This window comes from Onychostruthus taczanowskii, unplaced genomic scaffold, assembly GCF_017590055.1.
Source record: "Onychostruthus taczanowskii isolate IOZ18803 unplaced genomic scaffold, ASM1759005v1 scaffold7, whole genome shotgun sequence".
In the NCBI taxonomy this organism is placed as follows: Eukaryota; Metazoa; Chordata; class Aves; order Passeriformes; family Passeridae; genus Onychostruthus; species Onychostruthus taczanowskii.
This window is the reverse complement of record NW_024504786.1, coordinates 11,668,183-11,676,499: the sequence shown is the minus strand read 5'-3', so window position 1 is coordinate 11,676,499 and position 8,317 is coordinate 11,668,183.

Sequence of the window (8,317 nt, the reverse complement as noted above, 5' to 3'; positions counted from 1 at the left end):
CACCACTTTCTAACGAAAGTTTTCCTTTGCAGACTTCATTTGAATATAAAAATCTCCCGGTGAAATTTGCGATGTTAAACAAACCATACCAGTCATTCAACTTTTTAATTAAGGATTCAGTGTTCCATCCCTTTTCAGACATTAAAATTCAGGTGCAGTCATTAATCTTTCTAAATGAATTCACCTGTGGCTAATACTGATGTATTTTCTATGAGGCTTGTCATGGACTGCATACTGCATGCATAACCACTCTACAGTTAATTACACAAGGGATTATCGTTAGTGTCATAAAGATAAAGCCTTGCTAGAAGCATTACAGACATTTTTTGAGCAATGACTTATTTAATTTTTGTTAACAGCTACCTAAGTATTTAAGAACAATAAAAGTTTGTTTATATCATGGAAGAGTGAATGGCAAAGTTCAGAGAGCTCTCAAAATGAGAAATCATGTCCAAAGCAGCTGACCACCTCTTTCTTGTCTTCCCTGTGTCAGTCTCCCACCTACTCCTCTAAGCAGCAAGAAACAAAATAATGCAAATACTGCACTCCTTTTAAGGTCTGTATGTTAGAGTTCTGTGTCAAGTATTCCTTTCTTAAAAAGACGAATAGCACAGCTTATGAGAACTGTAATTTATAGCAGTACACACCAGTCTGCCTAACAAGACAAAAGTTCAAAGGTTGTTAGGGTACAAAGTAATCTCTGAAGAGCAAGCAATGTATTTTACAAGACAGTTCATCAAAACATTAATGGTGTGGTGTTCCTGCACCACCCCACCCCCTAAAAACAAGAAAATAGCATATAAACACTAGAGTTTATGGCATTCTAAGATTTGGATTTATTACTGAGATATTATAAATCAGAACTGCAATTCTGTCTAAAACTGCTGTGTCTTGTAGCAGGCAACAATGTGTTGGTGAAAGATTTGCAGTACTCAGCAAGTCTGGGAAGCATTTCCTATCAGTTGAGCTCATAGGCACCACTCCTGGTATAACGTGAGCAGGCTTGCCTCAGAGAGGCAAGAGAGATCTAATCAACACACAGCAAACATGGAATAAACAGATGTACTTAAAAACAAGAACAACAACTTTGTTTAAAACATAATACAGTAGAGAAAAAGATTTGATTTTCAACCCCATTGCATCTGGTTTAAATTAACTTTGGTTGATTTACTTCTGATTTACACTATTAGAAGACAATCCCCAAGATGTTTCTAAATTATATAAAGAATTTGAAATTATATACATCAGTGATAAACAGAATAAAAAAAGAATAACATTGTGAAAATCTCAAACCAGACAAAATTGTGGCAGACCCATCTTTTAATGAAATAAAATTTAAAATTTAAATTACATTTTTATTTCCTTATAAATATTTGGTGGGGAAAAAAAAGATGTAAGGGGGAAGGGAAAAGATGTTATTTTTTCAGATTCAAATATTAAATGTTCTGCTCAAAAATCTGCAATTTTTAGTCTGAGTTGCATTGCAGCACAAAGTAAATAAAAAGAACCAACAAGAAGTCTGTTAGGATTTACTGTTTGAGATCCAGTTTGTTTGGGCTTTTTTAAAAAAAAAATTCCTTTATTTTTGTAAAAGCTGAGGGGCAGTGGAACAGAACCACCCACTTAAAACCTTTTTTTTTTTTTTTTCACACTTTGCTTTCCTGTCTGTTAAATCCCTCTGGGCTTGCTTCTATAAACAATAGCAGATAATTAGATTTATGCATGTAATTTGATTTAAATTGATTCTAGTGGTTATCCAGTGATGTTACAGAAGCCACCCAGCCAGTCAGTGGGCACACACACACCCACACACACACTAGAAACTTCAGAAGTGTCATGAAACAAACAACCATCTTTTTTCTACTTACAGTTTTGTGGTGCAATAAAAACCCAAAAAACCTGTGTAAATTAATGTACTTTATTTATAGATGAAACTTAAATTTCATTACATCTGGGGTTCTCCTCACGCAACCATCCCTGATTGATATAGTTCTATTTCTTCTATTACATTTTCAAAATTATATGGATGATGGTCAAATAATGGCAGCAAATCAATTATGAATTCACCAGATCTTTGGATTTGGGGCTGGAAGTGTTTATGGAAAGAGGCTGTGTTACATGTAGGTCAAAGAGGGTGCAGTTCTTGCTGGGATGGAAAAGCTGCTAGTGAACATTAAAATTAATTTGGAAGGTAACCTACATTCTACATTCTTGACCAAGATCAATGGTAACCACTAAAATATAACAAAGAAATGCTGTTTTTGTGTTGCCAGAGGAATAGTCTCCCTGTAATACCAAAAAAAAAAAAAAAAGGTCTTCAGGTAGACTTCTACCAAAAATACTGTGCATATGAAATTTTAATTCAAAATAAATGCAATTCATCATTGCAGGAAATTAGAGGCTTTTATAAATTGCAGTTTTTCAGTTTTCCATGTTTCCTGTTTCCTCCATTTCTTTTCTGCTCACAGTTTCATTTATTATGGTGAGGTTTCTTCTCAATCTTGAAAGTTTTTATAGAGAGCAAATTACCTCATCAATGTTCTCTAGAAATTTTAATTCACTCCAAGTTGAGAGAAATAATTTTTTATTGAAATATAAGTCCAAAAGACTCATTCCAATGACACAGGATGCATTGTTCTCCCATTTTGATTTGATATGATAATAGTTACCAACAAAATATAGTGAAGGTAAAAGACTCTCAGAACAAGAAAACCCTCAATCCATGAATTTTACTTTGTTTTCTCTCTGCTTTCTTGGTTTGGGGAAAAAACCAAACAATGTATTGGTAAAAACTAAAGAAACTTCAGGCATTTTTAATGTTTTACCCTTTCTCTTTTGTTCTGGGGCAAAGCATCCAGAACTAATCTATTCCTTAAGTTGCCCTTGGGAGAAAGTACACCAAGATGTTATGTTTTATTATTTGGGAATATCTTAAGCATGCTGCAGTAAATAAATAGTGCTGTCAAAAGCTCTTATTTATTTAATTTTGAGAATGATTTTGGTGCTAATGAGGTTGAGGGGCTGATAGCAAAGTCTCGAGTCAGGCACAGCATGGGCAGGTGCTCTGAAATCTTCTTCAAACAGCTCTGTCAGCAAGTGCACTTTAATCCTGCTTTGCAATATCCCTGCTTGCCATCAAAGTGCCAGTTCCTGCCAGGTGCGAGTGCCCTCGGCTCTCACCGATGACAACAGCAGAACAGCGAGCTCAGGGCTCGGCAGAATCAGGATCAAGGATTCAAGCTCTAGTGCAGGGCTGGAAATTAAACCAAAAACGAACTTTGTCAAATGCAGACATTTGTCCTAAGGACAAAGACATTGGCTCTGAAAAATCCTTCATTAGTTGCTCAGCCAGTATTGAGATTCAGATTATCCAGAGGCCAGCTCATGCATTTAACAGTTACAATCATATTTGCTGTCCTATAGATACTTAAATGATGTAAAAATTAAATATTAGAACACTTGTTAACCATATGATAACTAACCATACTATGTTGGTTGATAAAGCAGAGAAGCCACAAGATTTGTCAGAATATACAAAGTAATGGACTAGCACTGTTAGAGTGTTAAAATTGAGCACTTATATATGTCCATTCTTTATACAGAGCAAAAATGACAGGGCTTCTGGACTCTGAGTTACTCTTGCATAGATTTGCACTTCTCTCTCAGAATCTTTCTTTTTTGCAAGAAATTATTCAAATCTCATGCTTTAAGGGCCAAAAATTTCCTTCACGCTTTCAGGTTTGGCCTGGGGTATTCATCTTCTTTTAAATATCTTTTTAGCTTTGGTTGTGGTCTTTTACCCACAGTCTTAAACAGTACATGTCTTTCCAAGCTCCTACACATTCAGCTTCTGCTCTGTCATAATTTTATATTTCTGGTACCGAAGGCCCCCAAATCCTCAAAGAATCTGTCCAGCCACTGAAGAAAGCTGTGCTCTGGGATCTGCAGATAGGGCAGCCTGGATTTCTGCAAGTCCTAGAGGGTTTCTTGAGAGTGCCAAGACAACATGAATTCAGACTAAAACATCTCCCAGATCTAGACATTTCTAAATATTTTATTTTTATGGATTCTCTGATGCCTAATACAGGCTTCATGAGATCTTTCCCTCTAAGGAATTGCTAATTAGAATCTCTCTTTTACCTGGCTTCTTACCATCACAAGAGCTGAATTAACTGACTTTTCCCAACCATTTCACCCAACACAGGTGAAAACCTGTCAACTTCAATCAAATCTGCCAGGAAGGTTTCAAAAAGATGCGTACTATAACTGCACTACACTCATTTCACTTAGAAACAAGGCAAAAGGGTGAGCTATTTATTTAGGATTTTGCATTATGAGATGTACCAAGGCCTCATGAAACAGCAATAACTTTGGCAGAGAGGAGGGGAATATAGAAAAACATATACTGCCTTATTCTCCTTGGATCAAATAATGGACAGTGAAGGTGTTTGGAGAAAAAAGTAAGACATTTAATACAGTCAGGCTTGACATGCTAGATAGGAGGTAAATTAGAAAGTTCTAAAGACAGTTTCAGAATCATATAAATTATGGTATGATAAATGTAGAAGACAGATTCTTAAAGAAAAAGTAAAGAGATCCAAGTAACATTCCCCAAGAGGTGAATGTAGTTCTATCCTCACTCTGGTGATAATGGATAAAAACAATGCAGCCTATCTGTGCTCCTGTAATGCATGAGAGAGGATTCATTGTACTAACTAGGACTTAATTTCTGTTTTTGTGAAAGCATACAGGTATAGGGTCTGGTCATGTTATTCAACACATGTACTTGTATGCATTAACACAGCCCCAGTGAAGCTCTCATGTGGACTGCAAAAAGAAGACATATGTTTATGTCTTACTCTGATTTGGCAGAATCTGAATTTTATTATAGCCAGGTTGCAAATGTACTGACAAGGGAAAGCCTAACTCCATTATGACACACTAAATTACTAGCAAGGTTAATATAACTCTTGTGATGAAGATCTTTGACCGCCTTTAATAGCTAGATTATTATTCCATTACTCTTTCTAAACTCTAGTTAAATTTGGTTCCCCTAATTCGGGCATATTAAATATAATTTACATAATTAATCTCAGTATAAATATGCAGATTTCTGAAATACACTTTTTGTGATTCGATAGAACAACTCTTGCTAAATTGAGAGTGTTATGTTAAACTAGACAGGCAGCACTTTGTGAAGCTTTCCCTTGCATTTCTGGATATGTGCTCCATTTCATCTCATGAGCAAGCTAGTTACTGGCCTGATACAACAGCCATGAAAGGCCTCATTTTTCTCATTTATTGGTTCAGCAACATGACTTGTAGAGTATATTTGCAAGATGCCATATTCTAACAGGCATATAAACAGGATATTGAGTTGGAAGCAAATTTCATAAAAGGGCTCCAACACTAAAACCCCAGCAGGATCCAACCAGTTTACAAAAGCTCTTCCTCCTTGCATGCAGGGTGTGCTTAGATGTACCCACATCATCCTTACCAAATGTCTTTTTCTGGCTGCTCAGGTCATATTTGTCACTAGCATACAGAAATGTAAAGTCTAAAGAAAGCGTGAGCTGCTTTGCATCACTAATCTCGTTACTGTAATGGCTATGAAAGTGTTCAACAAAAAAGGAGCATATAAGCCAGTCCACATGTGTATACTGTGCACAGCATGTGCCCCAGCAAGCCATGGATGCTCTCTGGCTCCCTGAAACAGTGACAAAACCCAGTCATTTTAATGCAGCTCCTCACATCCAGCCACAAGTGACAAATACCTCTCCATGACTAGACGAAAGGGCTGCTGACAGTTCTTTCTGCCTTAAAGACAGATGAAGCTCTCTGATGGGAATAAAAAGTTCACCAACCTCTCAAATCCAATTAAACATTTTTATCTTTAGAGTCTTTGGAAAAAAAAGAGAAGAGGCTCTCCTTCCCTCTCTCACCCTTTCAAGCTTCCCTCTTGTCATTTACCCCCTCTTTAATTTGGCATGTAAGACCCCCAAGACTTAAACCCTAAGCCTCTGGAGACCAAGATTACATCATTACTGTTATGGCATGTTATACACTAATCATAACCATTACCATTTACAAGTTCACAGCTTCATTCAATTAAGTGCCTGACATGGATTTTTCAGTTAATTCATAGTGAAGGTCACCAGTGGTCAGAATGGCAGGTGCATTCTGCTACCTCTTTGAATGCTAATTACCAGTCTTGAGCAAGTACTGGAGAATACAGAGTCAACAAGTTAATCAAAAGGCTTAGAACTTAAGACACATTTTTATAGGCGTGTCTAATGGTCTGTAAAATAATATAGCATAATTAGCATATTCAAATGGCAGCCACATCATTTAAAACTCTAATTTACAATGAAAGTCTGTAAAAGATTCTTTCACGTCACTTTTTCAATAGAAAAAGAAAAAATGAATTCATACAACTGTGTTAGAAGCCACGTAGCACCATGCCTAGACCTATCACAAGTCCTTATGTACTGTAATTAAATATTCAAAGGTACAAGGACTTCTTGATCTAATGTTAAAAACAGGTCTGCTTGCTTTATGCTGAGAGATCGACATTATCCAAAAATTATGTATATGTGCTGGTATAAAGCTACAGTCTGGTTTCAACTTGCAGGAGAAATTCCTAGAATGGTTGTACTAGAATGCAGGCAAGGAAGCAGTCATATAAATAAAGAATTATTTAAGAATATAGAAAACGACACGGTGCTTCTCAGGTGGAGCTATTTCCAGCTGCAGATGGCTGAATAGTTCATGCAAGAACCTGGATCAGCCTGGATGTGTCAGGATGAACCCAGACATCCATTGGGTAGAAATCAGTCACAGACTTACAAACCTCTTCCTCGAGTATCCATGAGAAGAATGGGATTATCTTTTTCTGAAGAATACCCCAAGGTCTACTGTGTTGGCAGTTCATTTGCTTTAGAATTTGTGCCCATATATGAGACTAGTGGACAAACATCTCTGTGTTTATTAAACCCCATTTTCATAGTCCAAGCAGAACTGTAAAACAAGCTTTCTCTAACTCAATGAGTCTAATCTTCCCTACATGGCCCCAGTCTAACTATATTGATGCATGATAATATTATGTGTACAAAAATATATTCTATATCACAGCTATGCACACACAAGGCAGCAGAGCAGAATTAGATTAGGAAGTCCCAGTATAGAAATTTAGATACCCTATTTAAAGAAGTTATTAGAGGTTTGAATTGCTGAAAAAGTTCACCTAGCTGAAGGGGGAAAATCCCCACAGCCTTATATTACAGTTATAGTAAAATTTCCTACCAATGTTAGCAAGCTGTAAGCTTTCCTAGTGCTAATATATAAAATTAATTTCATGCTTGTCTACTCTTGTAAAATCACTGACAGAATACTTCACTTTTTAAGGCAAAATTGGGGACTCATATAAACTCAACATTATTTTAGCAAACTAATATTTGGATTATATGGCTACCCAATTAATTAAAATAATAAAGCATAAGCCAGGTGAAGGTTCCTGCTAAGAAGGCAAAAATTTGTCAACAGACATCAGTGCTTATTTTGTCTCTAGTCCCTTGCTGGCCAATGCTTGATGCGATGTTTCATGCAGGTGGAAAATGACAGTGAGAAATATGTATGTATGTTCTCTCTATATATTACACAGAGTGATGTGTAATATATAGCTGAGAAAGATGCCTTAGGTGTAACATTAGAAGGATGGAAATCCCACCAATAATTAAAGCAGAACATTTACATGAGTAACTATTCAGATATATAATTTAAAAATCATAAGCCCCAGGACAGTTTCCTCAACAGTGTAAGGATGCTGGATCCAGTGGTACCCTATGCCAAACAATACTGAGGAAGGGTGTTTGTATTTTGTGTTCCTAACAAAACTGGAGTAACAGAGCAAGCCACATCCAGGGAAGAAAAGGAGATTGAACTATTCTTTGTTCTCAAGAACAAGCAATATTTCTTAATATTCCAACTATGAATAAAAACAACAACCTCCTCTAGATCGGGGGACTATTAAGCAGAACTAATCAACAGGAAGGTGCACAAAGGAGAGGAAGATACAAGAAAACAATAACTTGGGAAACTTGAATAAGATTAAGTACTCTACCTGCCGTGGGCTATTCCAGCAAGACAGAGAGGCTGGTATGGCAGATGCTATGGTTTTCCTTCTCTGATTAAATTTGCATGTAGCTTATTTGGTCTAAAATTCATATGTCTGTCAAGAACATGTTGATCAGGATCTACCCGGAGCTGCTGCAGTGATCAAAGCTCAGTAGGGCTGCTGGGGCCCCTCCAGCACTCCTCT